Genomic DNA, 21,723 nt, shown 5'->3' with positions numbered 1-21,723 from the left:
CCCCTCACTCTTGCAATGTCATTATGATAGAGGTTCTAAACAAATTCAATATCTAGATTAGATACAGCTCTTGAAACTTATCCTATAAGCAGTGCCCTGAACTCAGGGGTGGAAAGCAAAGGAAGAATCAATAAAAGATCTCAATGTTCTTCTATGCTGCTGTCACATTTCTCCACAAATATTATATACTGAATGAGCTAATTTCATACCAGGCTAAAAGGGCAAATAGTAGCCCCGACAATTCCCTGGTGAAACATTGACAATCAATATGATACTAATGAATGAATATTGCTTTAATATTTTTTTACTCAGTATTTTGTTTTGGTTTATCCAAAAGAAAATCTCAATAATCAACGTGCCTTTAGTGTGTCTGTAACAGGGACTCAGGGATCCCTTTCATCTCCTTTTCTCCCAGCAACAGACAATAGTCTCTTTATTGTAGTTATTACTGAAATTAATGCAAATATTTCTGACAAGTGGAAAATCTTCTTGTAATTAAATTTCTGTTGTACTTTAATGTTTGTTCCCTAAAGAAAGTTCCTGTTAACAGATTTCAAGCTGTGATAATAATATTTTCTTCCTATGTTATCAAAAGTTGTAATCTGTTTTCTTTCCTGGATAGCACTCAAAGTAGCTTTAAGATTTTTTTTTTAAACTGGAAATGGTACTTTTTTTCAAAGTTTGCATGAATTGTTCTTAAATATCAACTTAGAGTTTCAACAGAGTGAAGGAGATCATTGGGAACCTAGTATAATAACTTGATTTAGAATATTAAGTCTCAGCAAAGGTCACAGTCTAGAAACTACGGAGTTTTTTAGAGGTGGATGGGGAAGTAGGAAAGAGATACATTAACGGAAGGGAATTTACATGTGCTTTTAGACCCATAGTCTTTGATAAATAAGTTACTACTTTTCAATATCATATAAATCAACTCTGAAAATACTTTCATTGATTTAACTCCTCATTTTCTTCAGCTTTTGACTAATTTACATATGAACAGTCCATCTTAGCATAAATATACAATGACTAATAATATTTATCACAATAAAATTTCAGCTTCGCCAGATAATTACCTTTGAGCCAACTATGTATACTACCAAATTTATTCATGAATAAGACTGAGTTCAACATAGCTAAAAGTCAGCTTTTTAAATTCTCTTATTTGATGTTATCATATACCTATTTTGAGCTTTTTTTGGGGGGGGAGGACCGAGTCTTGCTCTGTTGCACAGGCTGGATTGCAATGGTACGATCTCGGCTCACTGCAACTGCCTCCTGAGTTCAAGTGATTCTCCTGCCTCAGCCTCCTGAGTAGCTGGAATTACAGGCACCCACCACCATGCCCACCTAATTTTTGAATTTTTAGTAGAGACAGGGGTCTCACCAAGTTGGTCAGGCTGATCTTGAACTCCTGACCTCAGGTGATCCACCTGCCTCAGGCTCCCAAAGTGCTGGAACTGCAGGCATGAACCACTGCACCCGGCCCTATTTCGAACTTTTTAAGATTACTTTAACTTCTTTAAAAACTGGAGCCCCTCAAATAAAACAAATCCTTTTTAAAATGTTCCAATTAAATAACTGATTTTTTTTAAAAATAGGATTATAGTATATAAAACATTAATAGAAAAAAATCTGTCATCTCCTCTATATTAACCAGTACTTATAAAACATAGATGTGATAATAAAAAGTGCTGCCGAAACAACGAAACCTACAGCAGCTTCATAAACTTTAGGCTTCATCTAGTGTCACTAAACAAGCCAAATACTCATTTCTCAGGATGTAACAAAGTGACAAGCGCTCACAGCCACAGGAATGGCAATGGGCACACTCTGGTCCCAAACAAAACTGGAGGGGACAGGTAGTCATTAATTGAGTTGGAGTAAGAAGAGTCCCCAGAAACTGAAGTTTTTGTTTAACAAATGAAAATAATGGCGTCGGGGAAATTAAGCGATGTAACCAAGGTGTCAGGGTGGTTCGACATTACACAAGAACAAGAATTTAAAGCTGTTGACTTCCATTCCAATAGTCTTTATCCCAGACTCCTCCTCAATAGAGATCTCATGCTAGAAAAATTTTATTCATAGATATTTTACAGCCTTGTGAATGGAGAATCCATATTGCCCAGATGGAAATCAAATTTTAGTTTTTTAAAAAATATATTGGAAATTCTTCCTTCTACTAGATCTGCAAAACTAACTCATGGCTCCTGCAGAGATAAGCTATCAACTGACTAAGGACGTCAGGAAAATGTATCTCTAGAACATTTCATGAAAGGAGAATGTATTGCTTATCACAAACCACTTACATAGCCAAGTAGTAGAATAGTTCAGACTTCTAATTTTCATTAATAAAGTTATACAACTTGTTCTCATTTCAAAGATGAAGTGCCTATTTGTAATAGTTAAACAAATAAAAATAACCATGGAATAGACTTCGAGGTTTCACAGTCTTAAAATTGACCTGAGTTATTAATATTTTAGGCAACAGGTGTTTCCTTCAATGAAAACATAGCATTAGCACCATTGGAGGTTCCTGATCAAGGTAAAAATGAGGCAGGAATTGGCACAGACTTTGTCATAAATATTTAACAAATTAATTTTGCTACCACTATTATGAAATAATTGATTTTTCAAGAAAATGTTTACAGGTACTCACCACTAAAATTTTGCTATGCTAGTACTAATTCTAGGCATTTGGTTATTCTCTTTTGAAAACAAAAATGTAAATTCCCCATCTACTAATGCCATCAGAGAGATGCTGAAGCATGCTAAAGATAGACTTCAGTGTGCACCAACCAGTTAATCACAATCAGAAGTCCCATCTCCCAGGTTATAAAACTGAACAATGATCTAAACCCAAACGCTTGTTTCTGGTGCCATATACTTCTTCCCTAGAACCCTAAAGGAATTATTACCAGGGCAAGGAGATCATACTCAGCAGTATTCAGCATCCTTCAGTCTGGTGAAGAACTCACTCTCAATGAAATCGTTTCTCCCTTACCTGTCCTGCACACACACACGCACACACACACAAACCCTCATTGTTAGCCTTCAGCAAATTGGGAAATATGACAGACAACTGGTATTGAGGAATATCCAATGGCAGAAAATTAATCTCTCAGTGGCAGAACTAACCAAAATTGTAGGCCATAAGCACTATAGCTAATGCCAGTATACATGAAAATTATCTTGTTTTCTGAGAATTCTGTTTTACAACCATGTGGAGCTCAAGATTTTCAATTATAGTCCCACCATTTACAATGTACCTTCATTCTAGTTACTTGTTTTCAAACCTCTTTTTTAATCTTAAAATGAGGATAAAAATAGTTTCCATCTTTATAAGGTTATTATATGAGCAAAAATGAGATTCTGTGTGTGTGTGTGTGTGTGTGTGTGTGTGTGTGTATGGCTTAGCCCAGTGCTCAATAAGTATTACCTATTCACATTGTATCCCTTTAAAAAAAATCCAACAATATTAAGATTATTGTATTTGAGAACACATTTACAGATCAGGACCCCCTACACACACACACACACACACACACACACACACACACACACACAATAAAAGCTTTGTGGCTATTGGCAACATGCTTCTTAAAATGCATGTTCTTTATATGGTAGATGTTATTAGGAGTGCATAGTATTAAATATGCATGACATTAAATGTGTAGTTACATACACAAATCTGGTTACAAAGTGAATTTCCAAAAACATAAAATATAACTAAGAGTAAGAGAGTAAGGGAACATGAGAATATGAGAAACAAGGTTAATACATGAAAAAAAAGGACAGCAATAAGTAATAGGAATTTACCCAGGCATAAATAAAAATATGCTTGGGAAAAGATATGGCACTATACTATGGGATTTCATAAAACAACTTATATTATTTCTCTCACCACTGTTAACTAGCATATTTATTAGGTGATGCAAAAGTAATTGCTGTCTTTACCATTAAAAGTAATGGCCAGGCCGGGCACAGTGGCTCATGCCTGTAACCCCAGCACTTCCGGAGGCCAATGGATCATGAGGTCAGGAGACTGAGACCACCCTGACTCACATGGTGAAACCCCGTCTCTACTAAAAACACAAAAATTAGCCGGGCGTGGTGGCGGGCGCCTGTAGTCCCAGCTACTCAGAGGCTGAGGCAGGAGAATTGCTTGAACCCGGGAGGCGGAGGCTGCAGTGAGCAGAGATCATGCCACTGCACTCCAGCCTGGTCAACAGAGCCAAACTCCATCTTAAAAAAAAAAAAAAAGTAATGGTCAAAACGGCTATTACTTTTGTACCAACCTATATGAAATCTAATATGAAAATGATTGTATAGTACTGTAGTATTTTGGTCACTGTATAGTGATAAGTTTCTTTAATTTTTATGTTATATGCATTTAATCAAAAAATTGACAGTTTTGTAAATCCTGATTTTTTTCTAGGTGAGCCACATTATATCATGATTTTCAGAAAGCATTTTCTAAAAGAGCAACTTCTGAGAAGTGAATAATTTAAATCTCTATTTAAATTATTAAATCTCTATTAAATCTTAAATCTCTATTCTTAAATTCTGTCTCTCTTCTTCTCTTTCTCTCCTTCCCCCTCCATCTCCCTCTCTCTGTTCTTCTTTTAAAACTGAGTCCTAAAATCTAGAGTTGACTGCTGATACAGAAAGGTTGAAGGCGGTTACTAAAGTCTTAGGAAGCCTATTGGCTTTACAATATCAACCAGTATAATGATGGAGGGTCCAATCGACCACGTGATGACTCAGCGTTAAACAGATCTTTTATTATAACGTTGTATATTTTTTCAAAATTGAGCTAAAAAACATGAAAATTTTACATAGTGAGGGTTTCTATTAAAGAAATAAAGGCTGAGGTAATGAAATAAAAAGATTCTTCCATGTCATTTTAGATCTAAATTCACATGAAGAAATGTCAATATATGTGAATCACTTTAACCAAATTCTCTGTTACCTAACATAGAACATAACATTGAGGTTGTTTAGGGAAAATTCATCTTTTCATCATGTACCTCCTTCTTTAATGCTTGTTTAGGCTTTGACCAATCAGGATAACTTAAGGACATCTTAAAATAGAGATACTGTCCCTTGATCTTTTACTGCCTAAACTCTCCTTCTATTTACTTATTTTGAGTGAAAGGTTTGGAGAAAAGGACTAATCATTGCTAATGAATTTGGTGCTGGTGAAAAATGCCAGATGGGCAGTCACGGGGACTGAAGTTCTTTTATTCAGAGGCTAAACCAGAACATTTTCCCCCGTTCTTTGCTTTCAGATGCAACCTAGAGTGCTGGGCTATCTGGCATTTCCAGACCTATACAATCTCTCCTTCATTAATTAGCATTTTCACATTTCATCAGGCATCATTTCTGATAGGCATATTCTAGCTACATAGAAATGACCATTTCTCATTACTCGTTTCTTAGACAGCTTTTACAAAAATAGGAGATTCAAATTAGCAATATCCTTTGGGATATGTTATACAGTATTTTAGGAAGATGAACTTAGAAAAAGCAAAGTTATTCATATAATGATGTTTTGTCCTTTCAGGCATCTAATTGAGAAAAGATTTCTCCACACAAATCGATCCTTTTGCATGTGTTAGGCCAAAGTACCCATGTTAGCACATTCCTGACTTAAAAAAAATCATATTAACTCATGATGGTGTTCTCAACTAGTATGCCAAAGACAATCTTCAATTCAAGTGAAACAGCAATGGAGATGCCATAATAAATTTTTTGATAATGATTATTTCTTCAGAATAACTAACATTTCACTTGTGCCTACAAAGTGCTAGTCACCAAAATTTTGAAAGACAATTTTTATTTTCAAAAAATCTAAGACTCCAAGGATTAGATGACTTAAGTGAGGTCACCCAGATGACAAAGAGAAAGGATCAGAATAAGCCCTAAATTTGTATGAACGTTAACTCGCTACGTCATAGTGTTTCCCTGTTGTCAAATCTCCATCTTCAGAACAGACCACTAGTCTCACGTGCTCAGCTACTTCTGAGATATTTTCAATTTACTGTCACTATGTTCAAAATGGAATTTTAATATCCGCTCACTACCCAGCTCCCATTCTGTTATTTGTACCACTGTTACAAATGCCTTTTGGAGTCACATTTAATGTTTCTATCATTTACAGCCATACTACTCAGGTATTTAAGCTCCTATTTTTTCCTTCAAAATTCCTTTTGGTTTTCAACAATAACAGGACTTTTTAAATTTTATATACTAAAACAAGAAAAAAATGAAAATTCAATACCTCTTTGAATACCATTATACATAGAAGAAATAAGTTCTGGTGTTCTATTATGCCACTGGGTGACTATAGTTAATAACAATGTATATTTCAAAATAGCTAAAAGAGAGGATTTGGAATGTTCTCACCACAAGGAAATGATAAATGTTTGACGTGACTGATACTACATTTTCTTTCCAAGTCATTCTGCAAAACTTCATCCAGTTGATCTATAACAAAGCTTTTTAAGAATAGTTCTTACCTTAAAAACCTTCAGCAAGTTGTTCTAAGTCTAAAACACTGCTACGAAAATAAAGCTGTCTGTAATCTTGGCTTACTTTCTGTCTTCAGTATCACTTCTCCAAAACGAGCACATCACTCTGGCTAGCCATGACATAGTTTTCCTTCCATTCTTTGTTTATGTCTGACAAGCTGTTGCCACTTTTCCTTAAATAATACCTTTTTGTTGAGCATTCATTTAACATGCCAGCTCCTTTATAAACCCATCTCCAAGCCTCACTTTCTGCTTCCTTCATGTCTTGGATTGAAAGTAACTATTTAAATACTCGTTTACTTAACTCTACCTTAGAGTATTCTCTTTGTATTTTTTGTATGTTTTTCTTGAGAGCAAAACCAGGTCTTATTCGCCCTTCTCTTGGTTGTACAACAGCATCCAGGAAGTAGAAAAGGATTAATAAACTCTGACTGATTGATTGATTGGGACTGATGCTGCCTTCTACAGCAGACGTTTATTTTAAAACATAAAGCTGTGACTTTTAAAATATTTTATAGGCCAGGCACGGTGGCTCACGCCTGTAATCCCAGCACTTTGGGAGGTTGAGGCGGGTGGTTCACGAGGTCAGGTGATCGAGACCATCCTGGCTAACACGGTGAAACCCCGTCTCTACTAAAAACACGCAAAATTAGCCAGGCGTCATGGTGGCCGGCGCCTGTAGTCCCAGCTACTCGGGAGGGTGAGGCAGGAGAATGGCGTGAACCCGGGAGGCGGAGCTTGCGGTGAGCCGAGATTGCTCCACTGCACTCCAGCCTGGGTGACAGAGTGAGACTCTGTCTCAAAAAAAAAAAAAATTTCTAAATTTTCTCTAAATTCAAATATTAGCATATTAGAAAAGTTTTAAAACAGCAAGGATTGGATAAAGGGTGAGTTCCTAATCCACATAGGTTAGGTTTTAGATGTGTGAACAGTTCAATAATTTACTATACGGACAACTAATTTCAAAAAATTATAATTATATTTTAATTCTATATCTTTAATAAAACAGAACCTCAGTAATTTAGCTCATGTTTGTGTGTTGCTTAAACAAAACCTGAAATCATATCATTTACTTATCCCAAAGTCATAGATTCTTGGTAAACTTATGCTACTATTTGAAGTCATTGTTAAAAATACTCACTGCATCATAAAGGTAAGCTCTGTTTTCATATATTTAATTCTACTAAGGTTATTAAACTTGATGTTAGAAAATTTAAACATATATTGCCAAATATTAGCAGTTCAGATATTTCTAGCAAAGTTTACAAAGCTAGAAGAAAAAACCTAGCAAATGAAAATACAAAAACATGAAAAATGAGCAAAACAACTGTATAATTTCACAAATGTTACAGAAAGCACCGACACTTTGTAGTTAATTATCTGATTCTCTATTCTGGATCACAGAAATTATAATGCAATAAAATATAAAGCAATAAAATAAAAGGGAGGAAATTTTCTAACATTTATTACAAGCAGATAGTTCAAATTTAATTCTATCGTTAATAAGTACATACCCTGGACAAGCTAACACCTCTGAATTTCCAGTTTCTTCATCTGAAAAATGGTGCAATAATTCTTATCTGTAATTATAATGAGAATTAAGTGTGACAATATATATGAAGTCTCTAGAACAGTAAGCAGATGCGTATGAGTCATTTACTTATTTTCTTTACCAGCTCCATGCAATTCTGAATGACGAATGACCTAGAACTGGCATCAACTTTTACTGCTCTGTCTTCCCTTTCAGATATTTTTTATTCACTTGCCTGATCTCATTGTTCAACTCTAGAAGCATGAATATCATTTCTAAGTGGGAAGAACATGGCCTCTGTTTCCAAGTTATCTATCAACTGCATACATTGACTTCCTTGCTTAATGTTTGGCTTCTTCGCCCACTCTGTCTGGGTTCCTGACCAGCTCTGGGTTCCTCAGGCCTCAGTGCTTACCTTTCCTGTTACCTCGAACTCTATGTATATGTATGGATGTTATTTGTTTGTTTGTTTTCCCTTCAGTGTGATAATGCATCTGCCTACAGCCTCTGCTGAATCCCTTGGAACTAGAATCCAACTCGACTTTTATCCTTACAGTGCTATCAGTTTTTATAATCGTCACAGCAACATACCACTTTTTTAAGTGATAAATGTCCCAGAAGCTGGTGCCTCATCATCCCCAGGACAGCTAAGTGAAGTCTATATCCAAGTTGGTGAAAAATGCTAGCGTCTAAGAAGCTCTATACAATCAATTCAATATAATTTAGAGCTTGTTTCTCTCTTATCTCCCATGGCATGGCTGCAGGGATTAACAGGAGAGATGAGAGTGATCAGAGTTTGTAGATATCCAGGAGCTTATCTCTTAGTGGAATCATCATTGTGATTTCTAACCTGCTTGAAAAATCCAGTCACGAACGTATTGGTAACATCGCTTTAATGGCTAGAAATAGGTAAAAGAATCCAAACCAGATCACAGTGAATATCAGATTCACCTAGGGACATTGTATAAGATGCTTCTGCCTGGTCCCTACCCAAACAATTAAATCAGAATCAGTTGGGATATGATGTCCTGAAAGAAGTGGAACACACACATTTGTTCCTGGGACTTCTGTGCGTGACCACCTCTCTGGCTTCTAACTGAGCAGGCTAGGGTTTCAGGTTTGTAGTATATTAATAGATTTAAAAGTTCCCGAGCAATACAATTGTATTTGCACATTTTCTCAGCTGGGAGGAAAATTTCATGGCAATGGCTGCGGCAGATGCATGGAAAACACACAAAGTAAAACTTTACAAGTTTCATTGACTTCTATTTCCAGAAAACATGACCCAAGAAAATGCATTTTGGAAGATTAATTTTTATCTATAGTTTGTTGTCTTTGATGATAAAACCTTATCTGAGAATTGCTGTGAAACTTTTGTGAGTTCCTCTGACCATTTTGAAACATCAGTAAAGTAGAAAATGAAACCACTTATTTACCAGAGTGATAAAGCATACAAGATTTACATGTAGTCTCTACACAGTTTTTCTTTAAACAATCTGGTTTCTTTAAGGCGCAGTGTAAGGGGCTGATATCAGTTCATGTTGGCTGAGTTGTGTTTACCATGAGATTTAGTTTCTTTCTTAAGTACTTTAAACTTAGTAGGTTCAAGGATGCTCAGTGGGTCCAGACACTCAATAAATGCTTTTTGATGATGATAATGCTGAAGATGCAACATGAGTGTTCTTGTATTCACTCACACTGAATGTCTTACTAAGGTTCAGACTGGCCTGGCGCGGTAGCTCATGCCTGTAATCCCAGCACTTTGGGAGGCTGAGGCGGGTGGATCACGAGGTCAGGAGATCAAGACCATCCTGGCCAACATGGTGAAACCCTGTCTCTACTAAAAATACAAAAATTAGCCACGTATGGTGGTGCAAGCCTGTAGTACAGCTACTCGGGAGGCTGAGGCAGCAGAACTGCTTGAACCCGGGAGGTGGAGGCTGCAGTGAGCTGACATCTAGCCACTGCACTGCAGCCTGGGTGACAGAGCAAGACTCCATCTCAAAAAAATAAAAATAAATAAATAAAGTTCAGACTTTTTTCTTAAGGTTATACAATGTCATTGTTTCTTAAAGTTATATAATGTCAATGTATTAGTCCACTGCTTCCATGTCTTCATCTTCTTAGTGCAGAATCCAAAAACACAAGAAAGGAAATAATGGCTGTGTTTTCTTAAAACAAGCTGGGATCTTCTATCCATAAGACAGGTAACACAGAAAAACTCCAACATGCTGTTTCGATGCTGTTATCTTTCTCTAGTACCTCCACCTTTTTTTTTTTTTTTTTTTTTTTTTGCCTCCCCTCCCTGATCTTCCTAAATACTGCTCTTCAGGCAGTGTTCCCACAGGTAATGCTGTGAAGTAGGGGTTCAGGGTCAGGGGCCAGTGGGCTCGCTTTCATGTATGTAGCTCTAACTGTAACCCAATGCATCTCTTTCCCCTGAGCAAAGCATTTGTCTTCTCAGCATGAATTGCTACATGCAGAGCAGGATAGGATCCTGCAGACTGTCTGAGGATCAACATTTGGAGACTTAAGACTCACACAAGGTTTAATTGTATTACAGTTGATGAGAAAATAAATATTGAACCATTGCTAGCACCTCATCATGCTTTGAAAATTTAAAATTCCTGATTGGCCTAAGTATCAAGAAGTTGGTCTCTAACATCTGACTCGACTAGAGACTGCATGCTGAAAGAGTCATGTATAGCTAGTTGTTGCAGTGGCTTCTCTATAAAACAAAGAATAGCCAAAAACACTACGCAGACCCCTTCCAATCAAAGAGACTGAACTTTAAAAGCTAACTTTACTGACTGATTCTGAAGTTTTTATTTTCTTTGCCAGACAGGTTCAAAAAGAATGTCTGTTTTCGTTTCATCAAGCTTAATCCATACATAACATCCTTTCCCACTATTTACTAGACTACAGCTATCAAATGAAGATATGATGTCTGTGTTTGGGTTAGTTACTTTAAATTCTAATGACCATGATGTAATCACTGTAATCAAGAAAAGCTTGTCTGTCTTTAGATTTAGGTCCTTTGCCATTGGCCTGGCACACTTTTGAGCCTTTTCATTAAGCTAACCACAATTTTGCCTAATTTGTAATTATCTGAGCTTGCTTTACACAATCTGTGGTCCTAAATTAAAGCTTATTCCATTGTGTGTGTATGTGTGTGTTTTGTGGTAATTTTTGTTCTGGCAAAACCGTTAACAAATATTTAGATAAGAAAGCTTTATCAGCAGGGTATTTTTTTACTCGACTGATGTGTTTGTGCATTTGAGTGTTTCTTTCTAATTATGCATTTTTTGGTAATTATATCTAAAGTGCAGATTATTCTTTGCTCAAGCAAATGTTTAGAGAAACTTTAAAGTTTAAAAACATTGAAGTTGAAAAAAGATGAAAATTGCAATGAGTATACACGTGAATATAAAATGTTCTTTCAATCTTTATTTCTTTGTGTTTTTTAAACAATAAAGGTTTATATGAATAAAATAGAACCCATACACATATTCCTAATATGGGGAAAGTTAAACTATTGTAATGAAAACCCCACTATGTTCCCATTCTACACACCAGCTTTTAAGAATTACAGAATTGGCCGGGCGTGGTGGCTCACACCTGTAATCCCAGCACTTTGGGAGGCCGAGGCAGGTGGATCACCTGAAGTTGGGAGTTTGAGACCAGCCTGACCAACATGGAGAAATCCCATCTCTACTAAAAATACAAAATTAGCCAGGTATGGAGGCGCATACCTGTAATCCCAGCTACTCAGGAGGTTGAGGCCGGAGAGTTGCCTGAACCCGGGAGGCAGAGGTTGCAGTGAGCCGAGATCATCCATTCCACTCTAGCCTGGTCAACAAGAGTGAAACTCAATCTCAAAAAAAAGAAATTATTACAGAATTATCCTTTTGGTCGGTTGTTCACTAAAAAGGAGCCCTAAGAACCCCTCCACTCTTTTTACAAAGGAAAAATACTTGCTTATAAATTTGGAAAGCACAGATCATTAAATAAATTATTTTGGTAAAAATATCCCATTCTATCTGATAAAGTTTTGCTACTCAAGCACACTTAAATCCCATTTCATCAGATATACCCTAGATAACATTAGCATTTAGCTACATTCCTGACATCCCTTAATGTATGAAAATCTACTGAATTTGAATGCCTGCGTATTTAATTTACACATCTGGGATAAATATTTTTCATCTTTTAGGTTGCAAGGTGAGTAGAACAAATGGGGAAAGGGAGAATGATTTAGTTGCTAAGTAGCAGACTGCCAAGGAACAGAGATTATTAAACCAAGGCCTGATAAGCTTTCAGTAGTGACCTGGGAAAGTGATGGAAAGGGAGGGAGCATTGTCGCCTCTCTGTGCCTCTTTTCTACTATTTTAAAGCTGGGAATAATGGTCTATTCAAATAGGAACGTGTATAATTTTTGCTATGCCATATGTAGGTATGACTGTGGAAGATTGTAAATCTTCCAGTTCCTAGTGATGCCTTACTCCTTTGCCTCAGCATTGGCAGAAGTATATAGATGGATGGTTAGCATTAACCCCACAGGATGCCATACAGCAAGGTTAATTAATTAACCTACATTAATTAATCACCAAGTTGGTTGAGATAAATGAATTGCCATATATATTCTAGTACAATAATCTTTAGCTATATGCTATTTTATTTTGACCAACATAATTCATGAAAATCAATAAAAAGAAAGAGGCAGCAGCATTAATTCAGTTTAAGCAAAACTCCATTTAGACCTTATTTATTATATTAAATAATCATTTAAATGCCTGATGTCAATATGACCAATAGAGGAACTAATTTTAACATGATAATAATGACTGACTCCCAGGAATATTAGGGAAACAGCAATTTACTTAGGTGGGAATGCTGAAAATTGAAATAAAATCAATCAAATATGATTAATATAATAGGGTGTTTAGGTTAATTGGTGTGATGCATGTTTATTATAAAAAGTTGTTGCTGAATCCATGCCTGTTAACCTTTAACCCTAGAGACTTATTTAACAGTTAACTTACTTACCAGCAGGATATCTTCAAGATTTCTCTGCTAGGTCTAAGCATGGAGAGGCAAGTCCTGACAGTGAGAGAAATGAGAAAAAAACAATTTCTCTTGTTTCCTAGAACATATTTTTTCATGGCAATAAATTCTTCCGGGGAAATTCTAATATAGTGAGAAAAATACCGTGTTCTTATTTAGATGAACTAATAGAAAACAACTATAAATGTTTTCATAGTATTAAGTTTAAAATTGCAAAACTTTGAAGAACCACTGACCAAGAAATTGGAAGAAACATGAACTACAGATGCATGCTTTTAATCTTCATTAACTTCTAGTAAACGTGCATTATGTATTCTTTACGTGCGTATGTATACATGAAATTGAGATGGACATTGTGTTCTTAGATTTTAAAAATTTAAATGCATATATTTTTAACATTGAGATTTTAGTGAGACCTTGAAATAAAGCTACTCTTCCATGACAAAAACCAGGATTTACAGTCTCTGCTTAAAGGAAATGCAGAAGATGTGGGCAACTCATGAAGGTTTTCATGGTGCCATTGGTTATACTGCCTCATTACACCATTCTGTCACTCTCGTGATCTGTTATCCAATGCACTATATGTTTAATTTAATGTTTATGTGTTATATCCCCAAAATATTGTAATCTCCTCATGGGAACGGATTCCAGCAATGTCCAACACAATGGCTCCCACACAGTGGCATTTAAGAAAGTGTCTGTTGTCTTGCTTTGACTTAACTCTTTTATTTGGAAGGTTTGATTAGACTAAAAAGAGTCAGGGGGACCTCAAACATCATAAGGAAAGAAAACAATGCGATCAGGCAAACACAAATGAAGAGTTCTCTGCTGTGTTTGAAGAGTAGAGAACTTATAGAGAGAGACAGAGAGATGAAGCTAAAAATATAGGTTCAGTGGGCATTGTCAGGGGCTGGGTATAGGATTAAAGAAGAAATTTATCCTTTGGATATACAAGTCACATATCCAACGTCAAAGAATGCCAGGGAGTTAGAGGTATAGGTGAAGCATGCCTGGTAGAGGCAATAATAGGAACAGTGGCAAAGTGAAACACTATCACTCAGAGGAAATGGACAGCCAATACTCAGCTCTAGCAATCAGTGATGTTTAGAAATGCAGGCACAGTGACGCCAGACCTCCAGATACCATCAACAGTAACCAGAAATCCATGACTTTGTAAAATATTCTAATTCTTTTTTGTGAAATGTGTTGGTATGAATCTTTTTGTCATATTTTTATGGCATTAAGTTTGAACATTTTTATTGTAAATTGACAATTTATAATTGTATATATTTATGGGGTACAAAGTGATGTTATGATTTATGAATACAATGTGTAATCATTGAATCAAGCTAATTAATATATGCACCAACCCAAATATTTTAACATCTTTTGTGGTGAGAACATTTGAAATTTATTCTCTTAGCAATTCTACGATGTACAGTACATTTTTCTTAACTTTAATTTTAGGTTCAGCGTACATATGCAGGTTTGTTATGTAGGTAAACTTTTGTCACAAGGGTTTGTTGTGCAGATTATGTCGTGACCCAGGTACTAAGCTTAGTACCCAATAGTTATTTTTTCTGCCTCTCTCCCTCCTCCCACTCTCTACCCTCAGGTAGGCCCCGGTGTCTGTTGTTTACCCCTTTGTGTCTATGTGTTCCCATCATGTAGCTCCCATTTATAGGTGAGAACATGCAGTATTTGGTTTTCTGTTTCTGCATTAGTTTGCTAAGGATAATGGCCTCCAGTTCTATCCAAATTCTTTCAAAGGGCATGATCCATTCTTTTTATTGCTGCATAGTATTCTATGGAGTACATGTACCACATTTTCTTTATTTAGTCTACCATTAATGAACATTTAGATTGAAATCCACGTCTTGGCTATTGTGAACAGTGCTGCAATGATTATCTTTATTTTTAAAAACACTGCTTGGGTCAAGTAAAACTTATGTACAAGCATGTTGTGACCGGTACAGCATTAGTTTATGACTTCTAGCACTGGCAAAGAACTATGAAATAATTTTGATTTTTTTAAGCATAAGGAGTAAAGGTTTTACTGCCACTTTCTGAGTATAATAAAAGTTTTGATATGACATCACATGACACAGGTATAGTGATGCTGCTCAATAGACAACCAGCAATTTTAATAATGAGTCCAGAGCTTTGCTGAAAGTATAGATGGGTCAATGTACTCAAACATGCTAAAAAAATGTAGCTCTTCTTTTAAACTTATAAATAAGCTAATTTTCTTCTTGAGCCATCACCTACTGGTTAGTGGAGGGAAAAATTAAAACTTTAACTTTATCCAGTTTAAAACTCAGCCTGGTACACTTATGCAAATAGTCTCTTTAGGTAATACTGCTTCTTATCTGACAATCCCTATCCCAATTCTTATTTTAAACAGACCTCCACATGTTTACTGGCTGTATCCATTTGTTTCTAGCATAATGATCCCCATCCACCTAATTCCTGGGCACCTGCTGGCATCTATCTCTAAACTGTTTCTAAACTCCACAGCTGATTAGCTCATTGCCCATTGCTTGGGTGAAGGGGATTCCCCTGGCACATCCACCATCTGTCCTTTGCTGACTTTCCCCACAGTTATCACAGGTTTCATTGCTAAGTCTCTGCTGGGTCTCCATCAATCCCCAAGCCTGATGGCCCACTGCAATCTTGGCCATGGCTCACCAACACCCAACGCCTGCACCCCACAAGCCCCCTGGATCTCATCTCAGCAACCAAACACAGGAGGTGAAGGAGGCTGATGTGTGCCAGCCCGACCTATCCTCTGTAACTATGCTGCTCTGTCCTGTTGGCTAGACCAAACAAACTGCCCTATATTGGAACCCCCTCCCTCCTTGTTTCTTACAGATGGGGAGTTAGCTGATGCCATCTCGTTCTCAATGTCCTACCCTAATTATATAACATACCTCGTGGGCAGATGAATTAGAGACACTACCATGAATTAGAGACACATGAATTAAAGACACACATCTGACTACTTTTCTCTCTTCCTTTCCCTCTTTCTCCAATGCTTTTCATGTTTTCCTGAGGCTAGAGAGAGGAAGTTGCCTTTTACTTTCTATATGTCCTGTTTTCTACCATGAAAGTGCCTCACTGGGGGAAGCAGAGGGGACATTCTATCCACACAGAGGCCTAACTCTGTGTATGGCTCCTTCAGGCTGGATCTTTGATATCTTAATGTGAGTGAAAGAAATTTGGACAACTCTTTCCCTTCCCCTAAACCTGGCTTTCAAGTTTATTGTCTTCTGTGCAAACACAGCTAAATATTAAGTCTCTCTCTCTTCAGAAACATGTCCAATGTATTAATCTATACAACACTACCCAACCCCAAATCCCATCCCCAGAGGCAGGGAAATGCTCAAGTCCAATAAGCAGGAAAGTCATGTAGTCAGAAATGCAAAAGAGAAAAGCATATCAGAACCCTCAAAATATTACTTGCGTTACTTAAATTTTATAGAGAGTTATAATAATGAAAATTAAATAAAGCTACAACTCCCTTCATCCCAAACTTACTTAAATCTTTTTGCAAATTTTGCTTCTCCAGTTGCATTCCAAGGCAACTTCTAAACATTCAAGGCTTCTACATTGCAGGTCTGATATAAACATGCCATGAACTTTTTTGATACTGGGGAACATGGGTTCTGAGGCTTTTGGACATATTGAACGATTTATCTTTTCATTCTAACTAATTTTTACTCTCTGAATCTAGAAAGCCCTCAAAACACAAAATGATTTAATACAAATGATGTAATGCTGTGTATATATTTTAGGCTTTTCCTTGCCAAATTTCCATTTAAAAAAAAGAAAAGAAAGAAAAAAATATTCTCCGAAGACACTGCGCACGATGAAAGCTATTTATATCCTTCCACTCCTCCATTGCACAAAATGAAAACCTCCTTTTAAAAGCTTGTCAACAAATGCTTCAGTATAGTAAAATACAGTAAAGCATCCTTTTTTAGTGTGTCACAATTAATAACAATGACTAAATATATTGCCTCCATAAAAAACAAATATTCTCTGATCATGTAAACAGAATCAACATTTAAACCCCAGTGTTTTTATGTTACTTCAGGAATACAACAGCAAACTAAAATTATGTGTTAATGGATTTGAAGTTAATGTACTGCTTTCAAGTCTATTCATCTATAGATTTTGATTAGGTGGAGAAATTAATATATAATCTGCACTAATTTAAGGATGTAGATTTTTCTTCACAGCATTATGAGAAATTAATTTTATTTTTATAGGCAAAAAGAAAACATGTACAATTTCTATTAATATCTATCTATCAAATTTTAACAAACTGCCATCGAAATGAAAACTGTGAAGAATTGTAACTATTGAATGAACATAAAAATAGAAAATAGCAACGTTTAAGACATTCGCTGTTCTTATTTTAGAAGATGACTACACAAAGCCAGCCTAAAGAGAGGGATAAGATTTCACATTTTATTGGCGTTTAGGGAAACTTTATACCCTGTCTCTGGAAAATCAGAAAGGGAAGTGGTTAAAAGGAATCCACATAATAATGTATGGGAAAGCCAACTAGAATTTACAAGGGAGGGGACTCTGCTGGTGAATCAAAGAGCTGCCAAATCACATGTTGCACAATTTATTAATCGTGGGCTGTTCCACCAGCCAGCAGTTTCGCCATTTTCTCCTCATTTATGACTCTATTCCCACTAACCCACTAAATTATTTTTGGTGCAAAATATGTGTTATGAGTGAAAACACAACACAGGACAAAATTAGAAGAAAGTAAACATTTGGCAGCTTTCAAAAGCAGGTGGAATGGGTCCAGATTGTACATTGTGTACAAGTGGAGCATTAGATTTTGGCCAGGGAATATTATTTGTTGTTAAATGCTACATAATTCTCAGTTTGGTTTTTAAGAAACAAGGACTCGGCATGGTTTTGAAGTCCAATTACTGTGGATCTGTTGGTGCTAAGAAATGCTATGTGCCCTTGACCCTGCTCCAGTTTCCCAGCTGTGACACCAAGCCAGGGAATTTTACAGATGACTACTGACAGAAAAGATTTTTCTAAGAGTTCACTTGAAGACTCTCTTTACTCACTTTGAAAATGTCCAAACATCACATGTTACCACTGCTATGTTCTACATGTGTATAAATTTTCTCATTAAAAAATATTAAGCTATCTTTGTAATCCCTTTCTTTGATCTTTGTATGTAGCCAATATTTTAAAACATTGCATTTCTATGTACCCTAGATTCTCTAAGGCAGGATCAAATCAGACAAGAGGTTTGGCTCAGTACTTCTCACCCTGCTTTCCTTTCTACCCTCTATCAAAAGCTAAGAAACTGTCAACTGTGATAATTTGGGCTCAGCGGATGTAAAATTATGGTGAGGAAAATCCTCTCTAACAATCTATGTATACCACTTACTTAAAATGAAGGGCAATGGATCACAGAAACATCATCTCCCTTTCAGGTCATATCAAATGCTTTTTGTCCCATGTCAGGCCTGCATGTCACTGGACTTTTTAGCCTCAATTAACCTCACTGAAGAGGGCTACAGGACAAGTACGTTCATCTATGAATATCTTTTTAAACATTCTGGATTAACACTCTCTGCTTAAGCAAATCATACAGAGAGGCCATGCAGACAAAGGAATGTGTAGACACAAAGGAATCTGCTCCTCACTGCTATTTGGCAATTTTCAGTGCTTCTCTTGTCTATTGCACTCCTGATAGCAGATGTTACTGATCCCTCCAGTTCCCTCTCCATACCCCTTCATTCCCAGAAGGGAAATGTCACTTGTTAATTTACTACTTGGGCTGAGCCCAATGAAATGCACTTCTTCAAATCCCCTCTCTAGCCTTCTTCCATCTTTACCCAACTCCTTTTTCGCCAGTGCTCCTGTGGAGCTGCATCAGCTTGCCATAGCAGATATCCTCATCTCCGCTTTAGCTCTCATCCAGGGATCTTGCTCCATCTTTACCATTTTTTTCCCTTTGTCACTGTCTCTTCCCTTGCTGACCATTGCCTTTTAATAACAAATAAAATCAAGCCTTCCTTATACACAACACCTCTACTTATCCGCTTTCCAATCTCTCAAGAAGACCTAAGATTCACAGAATCTTAGACTTCCAGAATATTAAAGCTGGAAAATAACTTGTGGAACTTTATTTAAACTAAACCATTTTGTAAAATAAAGGAAAAATCCCATGTCCCTTTGTAGTCTTTCCTCTATGCCCATAATTTTGAAAAATCTATTCGTCCAAAGGTAAGAAATGAGTTTTTTTTTTTGTTTTTTTTTTTTTTTTTTTTTTGAGACAGCATCTCACTCTGTTACCCAGGCTGGAGTTCAGTGGCATGATCATGGCTCACTGCAGCCTCAACTACTCAGGTTCAGGTGATTCTTCTACCACAGCCTTCCGACTAAGATGCAACTACAGGCACCCACCACCATATCCAGCGAATTTTTTTCTATTTTTTGTAGACACAGGGTCTTACCATGCTGCCCAAGCTAGTCTTAAATGACTTAAATTGTTCTTAGTGTTTATCTTTCCTGGCTTTGCTATTTTTGGTAGTTGTTTCTTCTCAGATAAATTATTTCTTCCCAGTTACCCGGACCCATAAAGTTGTTCCAACACATAGTCATCAGGGATGATCCCAGGCCCACATAGCTGTCACCAAACTTCCCAGAAAGTGTCTGACCCAAATTCTTAGAACCGTCCTTGGCTCCTTCCTTCCTTTCATCTTTAATTTGAAAAATTTGAAAATAATATGAAATCACATCCATTCTATTCCTTCTTTTCTGCTGTCCTTTATAGCTTCCATTTTCTCTTTATTGATTATTATAATACAGTTCTAAACAGGGTCCTCACAAGCATTTTCTGTCCTCCTCAGTTCACCTCATATATTTGTATCTCATTAATTTTCTTCAAGTGAAACTCTGATATGATCATTTTACCCTTAAAACCATATTTAAGCTTATAGCTCCAACCCCCAAGGAGGTTGCCAACTAAGTAAACTACAATTCCTAGCATTCAACATTCTTCCGAATCTGTTCCCAATTTTTATTACAGATTATTATTCACTAGTCTCCTTTTCGAATCTCAAATTGTAGTCAGAATGAAGGACTGGAATAGCTATAAACGTATTCCACACACCCTGCCTCTATACCGTGCTGCTTTCTGTTGTATCTTTCTCTAGCCTCTGTTTCTTCCTTCCTTCCTTCCTTCACCACCATTTCTGCTAACCAAAGCACTCATGATCCAGCATGGCAAACCTCAAGGAATATCTCACTCATGCTGCCCATCCTGATCACACAAACAGAAGAGAGTTTTCTCTTTGGTAAATCACAGCACTCTTTGTTCCTGCTTGATGTCACCTAGAAATCTGAAAGATACTTGGGTGTTTGCATTATTCCTTTCCAGAGAGAAAAATTGCTGAGGCTCAGAGCTGTTTGATTTTGAATTTTTCAGAATTCTTAGTATAACGCCTTGTGTTTCTGTGCTCAACTATATGTTTAGCTGTTATCCTATAGGTTCTAGGAAATTCAACAGGTCCAAGACTAAACTCCTTCCTCACACTCTCATATGATCCCTCATTAAACCTTTTTTCACAAAATTCTGTAGACCAGGCTAATGGTTTTACCAGTGACTCAGTAATCAAATCTGGAAATCTGGAAATCTTAAATTTCTCACCTTTCAGCATAATTCTTATTGATCACTCACATTTGTAAACAAGTCTTGTTATTCTCATCTAAAGTCCTTATAAATTTCTCACTTTTTTCCATCAACACAGTCTCTGTCTGAGATCAATCCTCAACATTTCTTACTTGGATTATTGTCATAGTCTGGTGGCCACATTTGACTTCTTTGTTACCTATCCTCCAGGCTACTATTAGGATGATTTCTCTAAACAGCAAAACAGACCATTTAATCCATCTTCTTTAAATTTTCCCAGACTTCTTATAACCTACAAAGAAACACCTTAACACTGTGTATGGTTTGCAAAGCTCTTCACCATCTGGCTTCTGCCTCCTTTCCAGCTTTCTTTCATACGACCAGTTTACATATATCATGCAAACATAAAAAAACCTTGGAATGCCATTATCCCTTGTTGCTTAAGTAAATCCTGCTCATTCTTCAAGGCTCAACTCAGTCCACTTGCTAGTATGTATCATAAAGCATTAGGAGTCGTTTCTCTGTCAAATCACATAATAACTATAAGTTTACTTGTCTGTGTTCATCAAAAGAATGAGAACCCCTGCAAAACTGGAAGATTGCCAAATTTTGATTCATTTCATAGAGCCTAATAAAATGTCTGGAATATAATACACTATTTGTAGAATTTTGTTAAGTATGAATTAATTAATTCTAAGCATACACTTATTCAGTTCTGATTCATATTAAACTACATTTATAAAACCCCTTTTGTAAGTTCAGAAACTAATAACTAAATAACATATTTTTAGGCATGCATATTTGAGTTAAAAGGAAATTACAAACACAAATGTCAAGATAATTCTGTGAGAGGTACAATAGAGGAGCAAAACCAGGCAAATGTTAGTTACCGTTCATCTAGTTCTTTGTCCAGGTGGTAA

General features: G+C 36.5%; 1 long non-coding RNA gene across 2 annotated transcripts in view; it reads right to left on the bottom strand.

The window, feature by feature from the left end:
- Nucleotides 1-21,723, bottom strand: part of LOC107975722 (uncharacterized) — a 229,454-nt gene that overhangs the window by 111,203 nt on the left and 96,528 nt on the right. For both annotated transcript variants that reach the window (XR_008548926.2, XR_008548925.2), the window contains exons 2-4: nt 13,108-13,161; nt 11,814-11,935; nt 8,045-8,110 (exon numbers count right to left, since the gene is read on the bottom strand). This is a non-coding gene — a long non-coding RNA (uncharacterized LOC107975722). The remainder of the gene's footprint in view (nt 1-8,044; nt 8,111-11,813; nt 11,936-13,107; nt 13,162-21,723) is intronic.

This window comes from Pan troglodytes, chromosome 6 (genome assembly GCF_028858775.2).
Source record: "Pan troglodytes isolate AG18354 chromosome 6, NHGRI_mPanTro3-v2.0_pri, whole genome shotgun sequence".
NCBI classification, from domain to species: domain Eukaryota; kingdom Metazoa; phylum Chordata; class Mammalia; order Primates; family Hominidae; genus Pan; species Pan troglodytes.
Note: the sequence above shows the minus strand (reverse complement) of the source record. Positions and strands in the feature narration are given on the sequence as shown.